The sequence below is a fragment of the Bos grunniens genome, chromosome X (genome assembly GCF_055505025.1).
Source record: "Bos grunniens cultivar Pamir isolate PY7600 chromosome X, Bosgru_T2T1.0, whole genome shotgun sequence".
In the NCBI taxonomy this organism is placed as follows: domain Eukaryota; kingdom Metazoa; phylum Chordata; class Mammalia; order Artiodactyla; family Bovidae; genus Bos; species Bos grunniens.
The window spans coordinates 113,547,817-113,568,570 of NC_141194.1; the positions used below are offsets into that span (position 1 = coordinate 113,547,817).

Genomic DNA, 20,754 nt, shown 5'->3' on the forward strand with positions numbered 1-20,754 from the left:
GTCTCCTGCAAATCAGCACAACACCATACACACCAGGGACACTTGAATGTATTTTCATTACAACCCATTCTTTAAACCAGAAAAATTAAACACAACATAGAGAAAAAGGTTACCAATGCATACTCCATTACATCTTTATCAAGTTTAAGAATAACTGAAGAATTCAAACTAATATCTTAGAGCTGTGACACAGAGACAGAAATCGAGAACAGAGTAAAATGTCTAATGATACATTTCAGTTTGAAATATACCTTTCTTCCTTTAAGGTTTAAACATTTCCATGAAATTACCTACCTTTCATACATAAACATGGATGAAAATGGCAAGGCTGGAAGAGCTCTTAGAGATGACCTAGCTACTCAAACCCCTCAATATTCAGATGAAGACACTTGGCTTAATAGGGGGTTTAATCCTTCCATGTGGGAAATGACAATTTTTCACGCCTGATGACATTATTATAGAGAAATCTAGCTACAGAAGAGCTGTAATGTGAGCTCAGATTAACCTGTTTAACATGTGGAAGATGGCACTTACTGGACATGACTTTCTCACACCCATGTTACCTTCAGTCCTTACTGTTTTCTAAACCATTCCTCAAAGTTGAGGGCTTCCCTGCTAGTCCTCAGAAGTTAAAAATCTGCCTTGCAATACAGGAGACACTAATTCAATTTCCGATTTGGGAAGATCCCACATGCCATGGGGCAACTAAGCCCACGTGCCACAATTATGAAAGCCCATATGCCTTATTTAACTTCTATGCAGAGTACATCATGAGAAACGCTGGGCTGGAAGAAGCACAAGCTGGAATCAAGACTGCCGGGAGAACTATCAATAACCTCAGATATGCAGATGACACCACCCTTATGGCAGAAAATGAAGAACTAAAGAGACTCTAGATGAAAGTGAAAAAGGAGAGTGAAAAAGTTGGCTTAAAGCTCAACATTCAGAAAACTAAGATCATGCCATCCAGTCCCATCACTCCATGGCAAATAGATGTGGAAACAGTGGAAACAGTGGCTGACTTTATTTTTCTGGGCTCCAGAATCACTGTGGATGGTGATTTCAGCCATGAAATTAAAAGACACTTACTCCTTGTAAGGAAAGTCATGACCAACCTAGACAGCATATTAAAAAGCAGAGACATTGCTTTGCCAACAAAGGCCCATCTAGTCAAGGCTATGGTTTTTCCAGTAGTCATGTATGGATGTGAGAGTTGGACTATAAAAAAAGCTGAGCACCCAAGAATTGATGCTTTTGAACTGTGGTGTTGGAGAAGACTCTTGAGCGTCCCTTGGACTGCCAGGAGATCCATCCAGTCCATCCTAAAGGAGATCAGTCCTGGGTGTTCATTGGAGGGACTGACGTTGAAGCTAAAACTCCAGTACTTTGGCCACCTGATGCAGAAAGCTGACTCCTTTGAAAAGACCCTGATGCTGGGAAAGATTGAGGGCAGGAGGAGAAGGGGACGACAGAGGATGAGATGGTTGGATTGCATCACGGACACAATTGACATGGGTTTGGGTGGACTCCGGGAGTTGGTGATGGACAGGGAGGCCTGGCGTACTGTGGTTCATGGGGTCACAAAGAGTCAGACACGACTGAGTGACTGAACTGAACTGATATGCCTTAAAGCCCATGCTCCTCAACAAGAAAAGCCACTGCAAAAAGCCACATAACCACAACTAGAGAGTAACCCCTACTTGTTTCAAGTAAAGAAAGCCCATGCACAGTTACAAGGACCCAGCACAGTCAATTAAATAAAAAAAGTTGAAATGTCATCTCCTTTCTGTGTCTTACCCGAACCCGTCCCCTCCTACCTCATCACTATTTCCAGGCAGAAAATCTTGTTTCCTCTATTTTATCATTTAGCATATAATATTTTCATTAAATGTCTATATTTTTCTCAAGAGCAGCAATATTACCTTATTGAATTTTATACTATCCTCACCTAGCACAGTATCCTGTATAAGAGCTTAAGAATTTGTTTTGTGTAATTGAATTGATTTGGTCGGTTGGGTGGGTGGTTGGTATTCAGGTAAACTGACTGGATAGTTGGTAGATTGGCTCATTGGTAGGTTTTCCTCGGTGAAAGTATACTTCTTCAGTTCTTTTCAGGAAGTCTAACCAAATAAGGTCATTCATCCATTGCTCATGACTCTCTTATAGAAAACAGTTGTGAGGTCTTGAATAAGTTGGATCTGAATTCAAATCCTGATCACATCCCCCAAAGTATTCTCAAGAAACTTCAGCTGTGGCTGAATCCCTGGCAGTCACAGACTTAGCAACACTATCAACAAACTTTATCACTTTATTGAATATCTGAAGTCCAGCTATCATCTGTATGTAGATGCTGTTTAGAAACTGCCTCAATATGACAATGGACTTATAAGCCTTGTTTCATGGTATTCTTTGCTTCAAAATAGCATCATATTTGGAAGTACAGCTCCATTCCCAGTGCTAGGGAGAATTCCAAATTCCTTGAATTTTTGACTGCCCATACCACTTTACTAAAATATATACTTAACCACAGTCAGAATCCAAACCATGTAGCTGGTATTTTCTTTCAGTTCTGTGATGAGAAAGCCACACAGATCCCATTTGTCAACAGTCTACTAAATAAAAACAAAAGGTTTCATAGCAGTGCCTTTTAATATAAGACAGAATCCCTATATATGCTGAAAACAACTTTAGAATACTTTCAACTATGAAGCTGTTGCTGTCAACTTGTGTTACAAGAGGGAACTTCAGGTTTTCAATTATATCAGTGCTCCAGGCTCCCACAGCATCCCACAATTGTTTAGTCTTAACACCTATCCTGTCAGAATGATTTTTTACCAACTTCACTTAACTCCCCCCAGCAGTTCCTCCCCTAATCCAAGATTGGAGCCAATTTAGCGATGCTTCTCAGTACTTTTCCACTATGAACTGTCACAGCCAAGTAACTGTCACAGCCACAAAGCCTTGCCCATAGATGTTTGTGGAGAGTGAGGGTGATGATGCTCTTTGTATTCCTATTTACAACATGTAGAGTAATGTAAATAGAAAGGCCTTGTCATTGCCTGGTTTTTCTTTCACTGTCAGGACCAGAGAAGGAAACAGTAATAAGTCTTCATGATTTTTCCAAGATTGGGCTCCACATTCACCCCTCAAGAGGTTCATTCTACCCCACAAAAAGGGATTTCTGGGACTTCCCTGGTGGTCCAGTGAGTAAGACTCTGCTTCCAATGCAGAGGGCCTGGGTTCAAGCCCTGGTCAGGGAACTAGAACCTATATGTCGCAACTAAGAGTTCACATGCTGCAACTGAAAAAATCCTGCATGCCACAACTAAAAATTCCACAAGCCACAGCTAAGACCCAGCCAAGCCAAATAAATTAATTAAAAATTTTTTGTTTGTTTTAGAAAAAAGAATTTCTTCCTAGAGGAAATACAAAAAGGAACCACAAACATAAGAGAGACCTTAAATAAGTCTTCTAGTCCAGTACATATCAAACTTTAATGTGAAAGCAAACGATCTGCCAAGCCTGTTACAATGCAGATCATGGATTTGGTAGGTCTAGGATAGGGCCTGAGTTTCTGCATTGTAAGCTCCCATGTAAGGCCAATATGGCTTGTCTATGGATCATACTTCAAGTAGGAAGCCGTCTACACTCTCCTGCAAAGGACCCCAGGTTCATCACCACAGATGTATGTGACCTTTGCCAGCTTATTTGTTCTTTTACCCTGTTGGCTTCTTTTCTTTCTTTCTGCCATGCATTGATAGATTATTTATTTATTGTATGCTATTCTACTGTTTATCTATCATTGCTTCTCATTCATGTTGTCTGTGCTTTTTTTATGATCTTATCTTTATTGGAGGACAACAAATACCTTTATCCCAAAGAAATTGTTTTTTCTCCTTGAGTCTGTGGAATCATGTCCAGTCCCAAAATGCAACTAACTGTAATCCAAAACTCTGCCCAGGAGAACAATATTGCTGGTCCTCGAGGCACTCCAAGAACTACACAAAGGGCCTGCCTGTTGTGTCTCTAGAGCACACAATTCTCAGAGGAAGAATTCAAAATCTTTCTCCTGACTAAGCCTCCCAACTAGTACACAGTGAACTGATTTCCCAGTCCAGTTCCAACTTCAAGGGTTTTCAGTCTCCTTAAGCCAGCAAAACATTTTCCCTAAATTTCAGCATTTTGTCACCCAACAGTATTGCCTCTTATATCTAGATACATCACAAAGACTTGTCATGTGTTCTGAGATTTGTTTCAGAAAATTTTCAGGACTTAGGAGGAAGTGAAAACTCTCAGCCAGGAAGCATCCTCTATAGTTTCCTTTTCTTAAAATGCCAGGGTTTCATGAAAATTTCTGTAAAGACCCCTTTGAAGGAGGCATGACAGAGGTTCCTGTCTTAAGTTGTTGGAATCACACTCAGGGGGACCTGGCTCCAGAACATATTGAATGAAATTCCTCCCACTTTCATCAAGACAGGACTTCCAAAGGATTTTCAAAGAATGCCGTTTTCCCCAACTCCTTTATCTTTTCATGAAAGAGTCTACAAGTCAGTGACAATTATACTCCCATTATTACTCTCCATATTATTGAAAGAAAAAACCAATAACCTATTTTGACAAGCAGAGCCCACAGACTTTCAGATCAGTGCAAACCTAAGCTCCTATCATGGTGCTGTCACCTACCAGCAGCACGAACTATGCAAAAGAACTTACCTCACTGAAGCCTCACTGTCCTCATTAATTGCTGTGAGAATTAAATGCATGTGTAGGAATCATTGAGCCCAGCACCTGGCAGAGGGTAAGTGATCAATAAGGTCAGCAAGTATCTTCTCTGGATCTCTGGTTCTGTACTTGAAAACAAGGATGGTAGGTAGTTCTGCTGAATAAGATAAGATAGGGAGCTCCTACCTCCACACGGTTTTGGAGATTAAAGTGTCTTGATTTATGTATGTCAACATAATGTACTACTTTGAACATTGTATGGTGCATACTAAGTACTATATAAATGTTAAACATTTATTATTCCATTTTATACTGTTAGTAGTTATGATTAGTCAAATCTATGGTTTTTCCAGTAGTCATGCACCGATGGGAGAGCTGGACTATAGACAACGATGAGCACCAAAGAACTGATGCTTTTGAACTGCGGTGCTGGAGAAGACTCTTGAGAGTCCCTTGAACAGCAAGGAGATTCCCTGAATATTCATTGGAAGGACTGGCACTGAAGCTGAAGTTTCAATACTTTGGCCACCTAGTCCGAAGAGTTGGGAAAGATTTAAGGCAGGAGGAGAAGAGGGCAACAGAGGATGAGATGGATGGATGGTATCACCAACTCAATGGACATGAGTTTGAGCAAACTCCAGGAGACAGTGAAAGACAGGGAAGCCTGGCCTGTTGCAGTCCATGAGGTCACAGAGTCAGACACGACTGACCAACTGAACAGCAACAACAACACTAACGATGATAATCACAGAACCCCTTGAGAACACAAAATGGTAATGGCTGACTCTATTAAGTGTCAGCTTCCCATGGAAGAGTATCTTTTGAGTTTTGAATCTAGTAGTTCTGGCTGGTTCTGTCTATAGAGAAGCATATACCCTAGTGCAGTGGCTCTCAACATTTCTACTTCAGAATCACCTATAAGGGTTGGTAAAACACTGCTGTCTGAGCCCCCCAACAGATCTCCTGAACCAGAATTCTCAGAGTGGCTCCAAAGCAGCCTCATTGGTGTTGAGAAGCACTGTGACTCTGACACACACCACATTTGGAGGAACATGGCCTTAGACCATCTTTCATGGGCCTTTCATGAGTTTTGACAGGCCATTATTCCATTACAAAAGCCCTCCAGACTTATACTCAAAGGGAAAACTAGTTTCTAAGAATGACTTAAAGGCACAAGAAATAGATGGAGAAGGCATAAGAAGGTACATACTATAGTGAGAAATGAAAAGGTCTGTAGTTATTTAAACCTGAAGCAAGAAACTCTAAGAGGGAACTTAATAATCTTCAAGAAGTAAATGAAGGAGGATGACATATAGCAACAAGAATGACTATTCTGGTTAGAACAAGACAAATAAATAAAAATAATTGGTCTCGACATGCTACAAAAATCAATCAGAAGACATTTACCAACAAATTAAGGGATCTGCAATATATATATACACCATCTTTCCAAAAATCCAAAGTTTTTTGGCCAACTCAATATAAGCTAATAACTTATCCGGCACTTAACATTTGCCAGACACTGTTCTAAGCACCTTAAATACTGACTGTTTAAATTTTTTAGCAATCCAATGATGCAGGCATCACCATTATCACCATCATCGCTATGAAGATGAAGAAACTAAGACGTGTAGAAATCACACTAAGCAATATTGGAACCGAAATTTGAACCCAGAAGATGTCCTGCTCAAGGCCATTCTCTTAACCACTATTTTATACTTCATCTCATCCTAATAGTTTTGCAAAGGAAATGAAAAATAAAATGTCTCCAGGTTTCCTCTAAGCCAGTACAATTATTGTTGGGGCTTACATTTCTGTCTCATCAATACCACTCAGAAGGGACTTCCCAGGTGGTCCAATGGCTCAGACTCCACACTCCCAATGCAGGGGGCCCAGGGTTCAATCCCTGATCAGGGAGCTAAATCCCAGCCACCACAACTGAAAGATCCTGCGTGCCACAAGTAAGACCTGGTGCAGCCAGATAAATTACTTAATTAAAAAAAGTACTACTCAGGGACTTCCCTGGTGGTCCAGTGGTTAAGAATCCGCCTTGCAATGCAAGGAATGTGGGTTTGGTCCCTGGTAGGGGAACTAGGATCACACATACCATGGAGCGACTAAGCCCGTGGGCCACAACTAGAGAGTCTGTGCATTGCAATGAAAGATCCCACGTGATCCAATGCAACTAAAGCCTAACACAGATGAATAAATACATAAATATTTTAAAAATACCACTCAAAAGCTAGGTTAGAATCAAGAATGTAGAATTATATGCTACTTATCTATAAGATGTTGAAAAACTTTTTTCTGTGCTTTGATTTCGATTTGTGTAAAATGGGGTCAATATTTTTTAGGATGCTAAATATTCATGAGATATGGATGTGTAAGGCTGAATGGCATGTACAACCCAAAAGATACAGGGAGAATTCCATACAAGCTAGATATATGACTCTACTTCAGATCCTTGTTTCTCCCTAGAATGATGCATTTCCACATCATAATGAAGCTGTTTTACTGCCTTCACTTCTTGTATTAACTGTGGCAAATGTTACTACATGCACTATCTGTTTGATGTATATGGACTGCAAACTGATTGTAAATTAATCGTGGAAGTTCTTCTGGCGTTATCACAAGCTGTCACAATGGAGATTAAGTGGTTTGTAATGATGATTGCTCAGCAAATGGATTGATAGCAAGGGAACTCATCAACCTGGTCTATTATTAATAGAGCACACACTTTATAAAATCTGGATTGCTGATAAAAGAACAACAAAAGCCACTTTGGTGACAGAAGAATGTATTTAAAGCACTTGGACTGATAACTGTATCATGTTCTCGCCTAGCTCTTTCAAAATTTGAAAGCCTTTAGATAGTAATTAGTAGGACGGGGAAAATAATGCTGTGAGGTAAGGATTTTTCCCCTAAGAAATCTGTCAAAAAGTTCTCGATATTATAATGTCATTCAGTGCACTCCTGGGGAAAAAAGAGGGGAGCCGCTAAAGTGCCTGTATCAAACAGAGCTGTGCATTCTCAGGATGAACTTGTGAGCTGAAAGGGGGCCAGGTCCCAGTGGACAGTGTGATGCCCTCTCTTCTTTCCTGTGTTATTTGTGATGAAATAAATTGTGGTTATCAAAGTGCAATCTTTAATTTTGCTGTCCTGGACCTATGCACTGAAGTGTACTTTAATTAACCAGAAGAGTCAGAAAATGTTTTTCCAGTGAAGTGAACATCTACTGCCAAGGATGTGAATTTTTTATACCCATCCCAGATGATTCAGAAAGGCACTATGATTTGTGAACTACCACTGAATGCCATATACCAATGAATTCTCCATTTCTGAAGAGGGAAAATAAAATATACATCACTGAAATGACCCTGAATATAAACTTATTGTAACTTAATTATCTGTAGAATAAAACAAACTCTTGCCTTATTTCTGATAGACCATTGTCTTTTCCTTATCCACTACCATGAGTATAAAAGTAGGAAGAATAAATGGATCCCCCAGACTGATCTCAGGAGAATCTCACCAAGTTGCTTGCTTACAAAGACCCCTGGTAGCTACACAGCTTCCACCTGGATGTCCTAGCAGAACCTGCCACCAGCACCTTCCATGTCAAAATCTCCTGCTCCTCCCACTGTGCTCCCTCTCTGGGTTGATAAAAGGAGGGTAGTCTAAGTGGAGGGCTTCCCTGGTGGCTCAGCAATAAACAATCTGCCTGCCATTGCAGGAGATGTGGATTCTATTCCTTGGTCAGAAAGATCCCCCTGGAGGAGCGCATGACAACCCACTCCAGTATTCTTGCCTGGGAAACCCATGGACAGAGGAGCCGGGCAGGCTACAGCCCATGGGGTTGCAAAGAGTCAGACATGACTAAACAATAAGTCTCACTGGATAGTACTCGAAGAGGGACTGTTAAATAAAAATGATGTCATAATGGTCTGGAAACAGCCACTGGAGGCCAACAGAATGGAAGCTGCCGGGGGCGTGGGAGCCTGGGCTCCACTTGAGAGGGCTATAATGTTATTATAATGGCAAAAAAAGGGGGTTCCCTCAAAAATCCAACCTTCAGTCAAGGCGAGGAGATGCTAGAAGTGGTTAGAGAAAGTCTGAGGTTATAAGGAAGCTGCTTCACAATGAAAAGGGAGTTCTCGGATGCAAAGAGGAAGGACTGAGAAGAGGGAAAGGGAGGTGGGCCAAGGTGGGGCTACTGCAGAGAAGAGCTGACAGAAGAGGTTGGGGATCCAAAAGAAGACTGTGACTCCTAGATGTTGAGGTCCCCAAGAGTGAGATTGTGTCTCATGTCCCAGAGTGTATACAACACCCACTGGTAGGCACTCAGGAATGACCTGCTGTGTGTTGCTCAATTGACTCTCCAAGAAAAAATAAAAACCCCGATATGTGGTGTTTGCTGATTTCACAGTGTAAATATTCCCACCATGGCTGGTTTACGTTACCAATATCACGTCCCTAAAGGCAGAACTGGGAAGAGATGCACACAGCTAGTTCTTGCTGGAAGGTACAAGCTGGCTCCAGCACACCACTGGCATTCTAGAACCATTTCCTACATTCACAGAATAGCCTTAAATCTGGGATTGGAAGACAGGGAGGAGGAATGCATTTTCCTCTAATTAATGACTGTTCATTTGTAGGATTCATCATGTTAATTAAACAAAAGCAGATTCTGGCTCTGTATATGCTTCTTGATAACTGAACACAGAATAAATATGATTGAATGAGCATTGAGTGCTCAGTCATGTCCGATTCTTTGTGACTCCATGGACTATAGCCCACCTGGCTCCTCTGTCCATGGGATTTTCCAGGCAGGAATACTAGCATGGGTTGCCTTACCTTCCTTCAGGGGATCTTCCTGACCCAGGGATAGAACTCGCATCTCCTGAATCTCCTGCATTGGCAGATGCATTCCTTACCACTGAGCCCCCTGGGAAGCCCAAGTGCTGCAGATGTGATTGTTTCCCCCATCTATGCACTTGTCTCTCTCATATATTTTCTCTTCTTTCAAGTAGAGAATGGCAGGGAACCTACAAGGTGTGGTGTCATGTCCATGCGCCTTCTATGTTTTTATCCCTGGCCACTGGTGGGTGAAGCACAGATGCCATCCTCAACGTTGACCATCGTGTAGACTGGAACTGAATCTTTCAGTTTTTCCCAGCCTGAGCTGTCTAGTGTTAAAATCACTATTGTACTAGTCTGTGTAACTATGGATGATTCTAGTTCAGCTCAGCAGACACCACAGATTAGGTGTGTAAGAAGCCAAGACCAGAGGAGTAAGCAAAGGAAGAAGACTGGCACTGGGCCAGTGCCAGCCACCAGAGAGAGGCAGGAACACAGGCTTGTGGAGGCATTATGCCAAGCAGAGAGATTTATACACCAAGAGATCGAGAAACGTCTAGTAGAAGGAATGGAACCAGGGTGGGGTGGGCAGTGGAGGGGGGTGCACTTCCCTGGTCATCCAGTGCTTGGGACTCCAGGCCTCCACTGTGAGGGGCTCGGGTTCAGTCCCTGGTTGCACAGTGCGGCCAAAAAGTTAAAAATAGAAAATGAAAAAATAGTAAAAGAAGGTTGGAACTGGACAAGAAGTTGAAGGCTTCCTGCGGCAGGGGAACTTTATATACTCTCTGCCCAAGGGAGGAATCTCAAAGCAGCGTGGGCCCTGCAAGGGAGGCAGATAAGACCACATCAGTGCAACACCACTGAGATGATGAGGGACGTTTGCACATCTGCTAAGGAGACTACAAGAGGGATATCGGTTCAGCTGGTCAACAGTAGTGTTTCTTTGCATTTCTCCACACTCCACGTGCAGGTTCCTGTCTGTTCTTCTCATGGTGAAAGTGAATGTGTTAATCACTCAGTCTTGTCCAACTCTTTGCAACCCCATGGACTGTAGCCCACCAGTCTCTTCTGTCCATGGGATTCTCCAGGCAAGAACACTGGAGTGGGTTGCCATTTCCTTCTCCAGGGGATCTTCCTGACCCAGGGATTGAACCAGCGTCTTCTGAATTGCAGGCAGATTCTTTACCATCTGAGCCACCAGGGAAGCCCATTCTTCTCAGTAAACTGGGTAAAATGGTTGCTCTGTTTTTAAAAAGTGAAGACTCTGTTAGGACGATTAAAAAGCACATGTATGCCTGTGGCGGATTCATTTTGATATTTGGCAAAACTAATACAATTATGTAAAGTTTAAAAATAAAATAAAATTAAAAAAAAAAAAGCAAAACTACAAACTGGGGGAAGTATTTGCAACACCATATCTGAAAAAGTTAACCACTTGAGTACTGGAGTCCCCAGTACTCTTAACCCAGTCTCCACCAATGGTGAAGTCTTCTGTAATTCTACAACAGCAACAAAATCAGGAAACTGACATCAGTACAATACTGTTAACTAGACTACAGACATTAAACAGAGTTCAGTTCAGTTCCGTCGCTCAGTGGTGTCCAACTCTTTGCGACCCCATAAATTGCAGCACGCCAGGCCTCCCTGTCCATCACCAACCCCCGGAGTTCATTCAGACTCATGTCCATCGAGTCAGTGATGCCATCCAGCCATCTCATCCTCTGCCATCCCCTTATCCTCCTGCCCCCAATCCCTCCCAGCATCAGAGTCTTTTCCAATGAGTCAACTCTTTGCATGAGGTGGCCAAAGTACTGGAGTTTCAGCTTTAGCATCATTCCTTCCAAAGAAATCCCAGGGCTGATCTTCAGAATGCACCGGTTGGATCTCCTTGCAGTCCAAGGGACTCTCAAGAGTCTTTTCCAACACCACAGTTCAAAAGCATCAATTCTTTAGTGCTCAGCTTTCTTCACAGTCCAACTCTCAGATCCATACATGACCACTGGAAAAACCATAGCCTTGACTAGATGGACCTTTGTTAGCAAAGCAATGTTTCTGCTTTTGAATATGCTAAGTTGGTCATAACTTTCCTTCCAAGGAGTAAGTGTCTTTTAATTTCATGGCTGCAGTCACCATCTGCAGTGATTTTGGAGTCCAAAAATTAAAGTCTGACACTGTTTCCACATCTATTTCCCATGAAGTGATGGGACTGGATGCCATGATCTTCATTTTCTTAATGTTGAGCTTTAAGCCAACTTTTTCACTCTCCACTTTCACTTTCATCAAGAGGCTTTTTGGTTCCTCTTCACTTTCTGCCATAAGGGTGGTGTCATCTGCATATCTGAGGTTATTGATATTTCTTCTGGCAATTTTGATTCCAGCTTGTGCTTCTTCCAGCCCAGCATTTCTCATGATGTACTCTGCATATAAGTTAAATAAGCGGGATGGCAATATACAGCCTTGACGTGCTCCTTTTCCTATTTGGAACCAGTCTGTTGTTCCATGTCCAGTTCTAACTGTTGCTTCCTGACCTGCATACAGATTTCTCAAAAGGAGGTCACGTGGTCTGGTGTTCCCACCTCTTGAAGAATTTTCCACAGTTTCTTGTGATCCACACAGTCAAAGGCTTTGGCATAGTCAATAAAGCAGAAATAGATGTTTTTCTGGAACTCTCTTGCTTTTTCCATGATCCAGCGGATGTTGGCAATTTGATCTCTGGTTCCTCTGCCTTTTCTAAAACCAGCTTGAACATCAGGAAGTTCACGGTTCACATATTGCTGAAGCCTGGCTTGGAGAATTTTGGGCATTACTTTACTAGCATGTGAGATGCGTGCAATTGTGTGGTAGTTTGAGCATTCTTAAACAGAGTAGATAAATACTATTAACATTCAACAATAAAAAGAAAATCCAATGTGAAATTGTACAAAAGAAATGAACAGATAATTCACCAAGAAGAAGCTATGGGTGGCAAATAAACACATGGGAAAATATGAAGACTGGCTAGGAGGGAAATGGACATTAAGGTATCATACCTACCTATCAGAACGGCTAAAATCAAAGAGAGTGACACCGAAAGTGGTGAGAATGTGAAGAAACTGGATCATTCATACGTTGCTGATGGGAATGTAAAATGGCATAGCCACTCTAGAAAGAGTATGGCAGTTTCTCATAAATCTATATATCCGTTTACCATTCAACCCAATGATTGCATTCGTTGGCATTTATCTCAGAGAAATGAAAACTCAGGTCAACTCAAAAACCTATACATGAATGTTCATGAAGCTTTATTCATAGTAGTTGAAAAATAGAAGCAACCAAAACATCCCTGATAGAAAGTCTATTACATATCCATAATGGAATACTACTTAGCAATAAAAAGGAATGAAATATTGATACATGCATTAGCTTGAATGGATCCCAAGTGCATCATTTTGACTGGAAAAAAAGCCAATTTCAAAAGGTTACATACTGTATGCTTGCATTTATATAACATCCTTGAAATGACAAAACCATAAAGCTGGAAGAGAGATTCATAGTTGTCAGGGGACAGAGACTGAAGCAGGAGACGAGCATGACTTTAAAGGGGACGCACAAGGGAGTTCTGTTAGAGTGAAGGAACAGTCCCATATCCTGCCTATGGTGGAGATTACACAAATCTATATATGGATCAAATGGCCTAGAGCTATGCATACACACACACACACACACACACACACACGTGCACATAAAAACTGGCAAGGATCTGAATAACATCTGTAGTCAACTGTATTGTACCAGTGGATGTCAATTTCTTGATTTTGATATTGTACTACAGTTATATAAGATATCACCATTGGGAGACTGAGTGAAGGGCTCAAAGGACTCTAGTACTACTTTTCCAACTTCCTATGAATCTATAATCATTTCAAAATAAAGAACTTAAAGAAATGCTGGCTGGTAGAGATATCATAGCAGACATGTTTGTTCACTGCCATGAAGGGCAAATTGTTGCAACCATTAGGCTATATATATATCGAGATTCCTACCATCATTCCTATTCTTTAATCCTATAGGACTATATCTGTAGGAGTCAATGAGGTATTTATTCAAAATACATGTTCAAGAGTGTTTACAGCACAATACCAAAGAGATGGAAACAACTGGACTATTTAACAACGGAGTTAAGGCTGAGAAAATGACACCTTATCCACAGGATGGGTCATTGTGTGGCCACTAAAAATCATTATTGTAAAGAACACTTGGTACATGTGGAAATGCCAAGTAATAATCTGGATGCACAGCCATATGAACACTGATATGCCAATTTAAAAATAATGACTAAAACTCTAGAGGAAAATACAGTATTCATAGGAACTAACTACAGGTGGTTGGAGGAGTGTGTTTATATGTGTGCATTTATACATATTAAAGTATGGTCTAGCTTACTATTACTCAGACTTTTCTGGGCTCTTGTTAAAATGCAGATTCTGATTCAGCAGGTCCAGAGCACAGCCTGAGATTCTGCATTTCTAACAAGCTCCCACACTATGCTGATACTGCAGGTCCATTATGGGAGCTCGGGCCTTGCTTAGCCAAACCCCAAACAATGACCAAATAGATTTTCTGAATAGAAAATGTGTTGTTCCATTTACAATTACTTTTAGTGACATACACCGCAGAAAAAAAACCTACATCATGAATACCTTGTCACAAACCTATACCCACAGCAGATTCTGATTCATCAGCTCCTACAAACATCAACACAAAATTTAGAAAACGTCTCAGATTCTCAGAAATGACCAAAAAAAGCTGGAGGATTTTCAACCAACCAAACAACAAACAATAAACTTTCCAGTAATTCAGGTGGGAGAGCTATATCACTCCAAACCAAATTCCAAATAGATTGAAGAGACAAAGGAAAAATAGATAATGATTTTTAAATATATATATATATGATAAACATAAAAAAATATATATATATGAGTATTCTCTGACAGAATGAAAAACAATCCCTATGGGTAAATTCAGTAGAGGAATAATAGCTCACATTGAACACATCATGTACCAGGCACTGCACTAACTTTTTGTATGCATTATCTCATTTAACCTTTCACATTAAAGCTAGGAAGTACAAAATATATATTCCCCACAAACCATAATTTAGGTAGTCCTGGTGGCTCAGATGGTAAAGAATCTGCCTGCAATGTGGGAGACTGGGTTCAATCCCTGGGTTGGAAAGATCCCCTGGAGGAGGGCATAGCAACTCACTCCAGTATTCTTGCCTGCAGAATCCCCATGGACAGAGGAGCCTGGCAGGCTACACTCCATGGGGTCACAAAAATTTGGCCACGACTAAGCAACTAAGCACAGCACACCCATATTTTATAGGTAATGGAGCCAACTCATAGAAATATAAGGTAAGTAGTTGCCCGAGGTCACCAAGCTAACAGTTGGCAGAGTCCAATTTCCAACTCAAAGTTACACTCTCGATGAAAAAAAAAGTTACACCTCTTTGAGAAAAAGAGCCAGATATTGGCTGCATGCAAATCTTATACTTCAGCATGTCCAAGACCATAAACAATTAAAATGCAAATAATAAACTAAGGAAATGACTAATAACAAATGTAGAAGAGGTGATTATCCTTAATATATAAATAACTAATACAAATTGAAAAGGAAAACACTATGACCCCAACAGAAAGAGAGATCAAGGTAGAGCAATTCACAAAGAAGAAAATGTGTGTACAGGTGTGTGTGTGTGTGTGTGTGTGTAAAAGACTGGAAGGAAAGAGCCAAAGTATCAATAAGTATTTCTTTGTGGTGAAATTATTAAATCACTTTATGACTTTATATGTTTTGTCTACAATGAGCATATATTTATTTTATGATCAAGAAAAACGAAAGCTAGTCATATTGGCTCCAAACAAACTTGATCTCATAGCAATTGCTAATCTTGTCCTCCACTGTCATCTGGAAGTTCACATTTGCATTTGACAAATTTCTCTGGGACAACATTCATTCATTCATCCATTCATTCATTCATCCAGCTAGTATACTTCTTGACCATATACTGAATACTAGTGTGTAGCCAGGCAATAAATAAGTAAAATACGCAGACATGGGCCTTGCATACAAAAAGCTACATTAGGAGACAGACTTTAAGCAAATTACATGACTAATTAAAGACCGATGGCAGTTAAGATCTCTTAAGCTAAGTCACTTCAGCTATTACAGATGGCTTCCCTGGTGGCTCAGATGGTAAAGTATCTGCCTGCAATGTGGGAGACCCAGGTTTGATCCCTGGGTCAGGAAGATCCCCTGGAGAAGGAAATGGCAACCCACTCCAGTACTCTTACCTGGAGAATTTCATGGACGGAGGAGCCTGGTAGGCTACAGTCCACGTGTTCGCAAAGAGTCGGACACGACTGAGCGACTTCACTCACTCACTCACTCACCTACATTCTACTTATTCCTTTCATCTATGTTGTTGTTTAGTCACTATCATGATCCCCATTCACCAGTTCAAAGTGAACTTAGATTCTCAGGTCAGTCATCCTCTGAAAATGGTCCCACCCAGCCCTCTAAACATCTCCTAGCTGCCAAGTCATCTGCACGTGTCCCAGGACTTCATCAGACTTGACCTCCCTGCTATATCTGATTTTGTTGACCACTCGTCTGGAAACTTCACTTCACTCCTCACTTCATTCCCATGGCACCTCAGTTCTCTTTTCTTTCTTCCCATCTCTCTGACTCATTGTTCTAATTCTTCTTTGTTGGCTTATCTTCTTCTACCTTATCCTTAAATTCTGGAGCTTTGTTCCTGTTCTCAGCCCATGGCTCTTCTATTCTACCCATCTCCCTGTCCAGAGTGGTCCCATACATCTCTATGGCTTCAGCTACATCTGTATATCAGTGATTCTCAATCTTCATGGATAGCCCAGATATCATTCCTTAACTTTAGATATGCATTTCTGCATTAGTCAAGATGCAATAGGTTACAATTTGGTTTAAACAATTCAAAACCTCAGTGGTTTCACAAATGTTGATTTCCTATGGACACTGTAACATACATCTGGATAACATTCCAAAGCTCTGTCCTCCAAGTGTTCAGAGTGATGGAAATGCCGTTATCTGGACCTACACATGATGGGACTTCCCTGATAGCTCAGTTGGTAAAGAATCTGCCTGCAATGCAGGAGACCCTGGTTCAATTCCTGGGTCAGAAATCTACTAGATAAAGAACAGGCTACCCACTCCAGTATTATTGGGCTTCCCTTGTGTCTCAGCTGGTAAAGAATCTACCTGCAATGTGGGAGACCTGGGTTCGATCCCTGAGTTGGGAAGATCCCCTGGAAAAGGGAAAGGCTTTTCCATGTATTCTGAATAAAGGCTATTCCCTTTATTCTCCAGTATTCTGGCCTGGAGAATTCCATGGACTATTTTCTCAGTCGTGTCCAACTCTTTGTGACCCCATGGGCTATAGCCAGGTTCTTCCGTCCATGGGATTTTCCAGGCAAGAATACTGGAGTGGTTTGCCATTTCCTTCTCCAGGGGATCTTCCCAATCCAGGGATCGAACCTGGGTCTCTGGCATTGCAGGCAGACTCTTTACTGTCTGAGATACCTGGGAAGCTTCATATAGTCCATGGGGTCTCAAAAAGTTGGACACAAGTGAGCGACTTTCACCTTCACTTTACATGTGATAGGAGACTCAGTCTGCTTGGTCAATGCAACAGGGGAAGAGAGACTGGAGAGTTATGCTGCTAAATCAATATTTTGGCCCAGAAGCAACTCACATTATTACCACTCATAGCCTGTTGGTTAGAAATTGTCACAACACCCCATCTAACTTCAAATGGAATCCTCCAATGTGCTGGTAAGAACAGGCAAACTGGATATGGGTGAGGACTACAAGCCTCTATCAAAATATCCAACAGAGTACTAGACAGCTCTGTGTAACTATGATGTAGGCACATAAAATTGAGTATGTCCAAAACAGAACTCTTGCCTCTAGCACTGCCCTAGATTCATAAATATTCTCTCTGCCTCCCATCTTGCCCTTTTCCTATGAAACCAATATACTCTCCACCTTACATCTTTCCTGAACACAAATGTGATTGTGTCACTCTCATAGCTAAAACACTTTTCAGTGGCTCCATGTTGCTCAAGATGTGGCACTGAGGCTGTTCACAATCTGGCCTTCATCACCTCTCCAGTCTCACTTCTGTCCCCTTTCTCATGAGCACCATCCCAAACTCCTGGCAATTCCTTGACTGCACCATACTGTCTCATACTCCACACACCTTTCTCATGCTAGGTTGCCACTCCTTCGACCATCCTTTCTACCATCTCACTCCTTCTTACCTTTTAAAATTTATCTTAGTCATCCCCTCCTTCATGAAGTCATCCCTAAAACCCTGCAATCACTCCATTTATGCAGGAAATAGATCCATTGTGCCAAAGCAATGTATTCACTTTGGTACCTGATTCCCATGGAATCGATTTCTAGAAATTTCACATTTTCACATTTGCATTTGACAAATTTCTCTGGGACAATATTCATTCATTCATCCATTTATTCATTCATCCAACTAGTATACTTCTTGAGCATCTACTGAATACTAGTGTGTAGCCAGGCAGTAAATAAGTAAAATACACAAACATGGGTCTTGCATACAAAAAGCTACATTAGGAGACACACTTTAAGCAAATTACATGGCTGGATTTGAACCAACTCAAAAAATTCAGATTATTAAATCTAAGACCTGGAGGTTATGATCTATAGTACTCTCCCTGTCTGCACACCATCTCATTATCAAGAGCCCTTTATCCCTTCCTCTGTTGATGGACATGTAGGTTGTTTCCTACATCTTGGCTACCATGAACAGTACTAAAATGGACACAGGAACACTAATACCACTGTGATATCTTCAATTCTTTTGGATAAATGCCTACAAGTGGGAATGCTAGATCATATGACAATTCTGTGTTTAATTTTTGAAGAACCGAGGGCAGTCCTGTGATGGCAGAGGAATAGGACAGGGAGACCACTTTCTCCCCCACAAATTCATCGAAAGAACATTTGAACACTGAGCAAATTGCACAAAACAACTTCTGAATGCTGGAAGAGGACATCAGGCACCCAGAAAGGCAGCCCATTATCTTCAAATAGAGATAGGACAAAATATAAAAGATAAAGAGAGAGACAAAAGAGTTAGAGATGGAGACCCGTCCTGGGAAGGGAGTCTTAAAAGAGGAGAAGTTTCCAAACACCAGGAAACCCTCTCACCAGCAGGTCTGTGGGGAGTTTTGGAACCTCAAACGACAACATAACCGGGAGGAAAAATAAATAAATAAATAAATCAGTTCAGTTCAGTAACTCGGTCATGTCCGACTCTTTGTGACCCCATGAACCGCAGCATGCCAGGCCTCCCTGTCCATCAACAATTCCCGGAGTTAACCCAAACTCATGTCCATCAGGTCAGTGATACCATCCAGCCATCTCATGCTCTGTCGTCCCCTTCTCCTCCTGCCCCCAATCCCTCCCAGCATCACGGTCTTTTCAAATGAGTCAACTCTTCACATCAGGTGGCCAAAGTATTGGAGTTTCAGCTTCAACATCAGTCCTTCCAATGAACACCCAGGACTGATCTCCTTTAGGATGGACTGGATGGATCTCCTTGCAGTCCAAGGGACTCTCAAGAGTCTTCTCCAGCACCACAGTTCAAAAGCATCAATTCTTGGGTGTTCAGCTTTCTTCACAGTCCAACTCTCACATCCATGCATGACCACTGGAAAAACCATAGCCTTGACTAGACGGACCTTTGTTGGCAAAGTAATGTCTCTGCTTTTTAATATGCTGTCTAGGTTGGTCATAACTTTCCTTCCAAGGAGTAAGTGTCTTTTAATTTCATGGCTGCAGTCACAATCTGCAGTGATTTTGGAGCCCAAAAAGATAGAGTCTGACACAGTTTCCACTCTTTCTCCATCTTTTTGCCATGAAGTGATGGGACTGGATGCCATGATCTTAGATTTCTGAATGTTAAGCTTTAAGCCAACTTATTCACTCTCCTCTTTCACTTTCATCAAGAGGCTCTTTAGTTCTTCGCTTTCTGCCATAAGGGTCGTGTCATCTGCATATCTGAGGTTATTGATATTTCTCCCGGCAATCTTAACTCCAGCTGTGCTTCATCCAGCCCAGCGTTTCTCATGATGTACTCTGTACATAGGTTAAATAAGCAGGGTGACAATATACAGCCTTGACATACTCCTTTCCCGATTTGGAACCAATCTGCTGTTCCATGTCCAGTTCTAACGCTTGCTTCCTGACCTGCATACAGATTTCTCTGGAGGCAGGTCAGGTGGTCTGGTATTCTCATCTTTTTCAGAATTTTCCACAGTTTGTGGTGATCGACACGGTCAAAAGCTTGGCATAGTCAATAAAGCAGAAATAGATGTTTTTTCTGGAACTCTCTTGCTTTTCTTTTTTTTTTTTTTTTTACTTTTAACAGCACTCACAGCTCCTCCCATGATAGTATTCAAATCAAACCATAAATTTTAAACTGTAATAAAATTAGCAGAAATGGCTTCCAATAATGTAGTGTGGTTTTGTTTTCCTTTTAATATTGCACTTGATTTCCAAAAATAAATTAATCCTGTGAAATGAAGAGGCTAAATTCTCTGATTCCTAAGGTTCCCCAGGGCTCTGACTTCTCTGCTAGTTGGGCATCGGTTAAACCTGTGGCGACGCGGTCGGTGGGCCCGCCGCAGCCGGTGCTGGTGAGGCGCTGGGTCTCGGTTCCTCTCTTGCTTTTCTGATGATCCAGCGGATGTTGGCAATTTGATCTCTGGTTCCTCTGCCTTTTTTAAATCCAGCTTGAACATCTGGAAATTCATGTTTCATGCACTGTTGAAGCCTGGCTTGGAGAATTTTGAGCATTACTTTCCTAGTGTGTGAGATGAGTGCAATTGTGCAGTATTTAGAGTATTCTTTGGCATTACCTTTCTTTGGGATTGGAATGAAAACTGATATTTTCCAGTGTGGCCACTGCTGGGTTTTTCCAAATTTGCTGGCATTTTGAGTGCCACACTTTCACAGCATCATCCTTTAGGATTTGAAATAGCTCAACTGGAATTCCATCACCTTCGTTAGCTTTGTTCACAGTGATGCTTCCTAAGACCCACTTAACTTTGCATTCCA

The 20,754-nt window shown here is 41.4% G+C and overlaps 1 long non-coding RNA gene across 1 annotated transcript; it reads right to left on the reverse strand.

Annotated features, from left to right (window-relative positions):
• Window positions 1-20,102: 20,102 nt before the first annotated feature.
• On the reverse strand, window positions 20,103-20,356 carry LOC147341214 (uncharacterized). Its single transcript, XR_015159654.1, has 2 exons — window positions 20,293-20,356; window positions 20,103-20,209 (listed from the first exon to the last, which is right to left on the reverse strand). It is a non-coding gene; the product is annotated as an uncharacterized LOC147341214 (long non-coding RNA).
• Window positions 20,357-20,754: the final 398 nt, after the last annotated feature.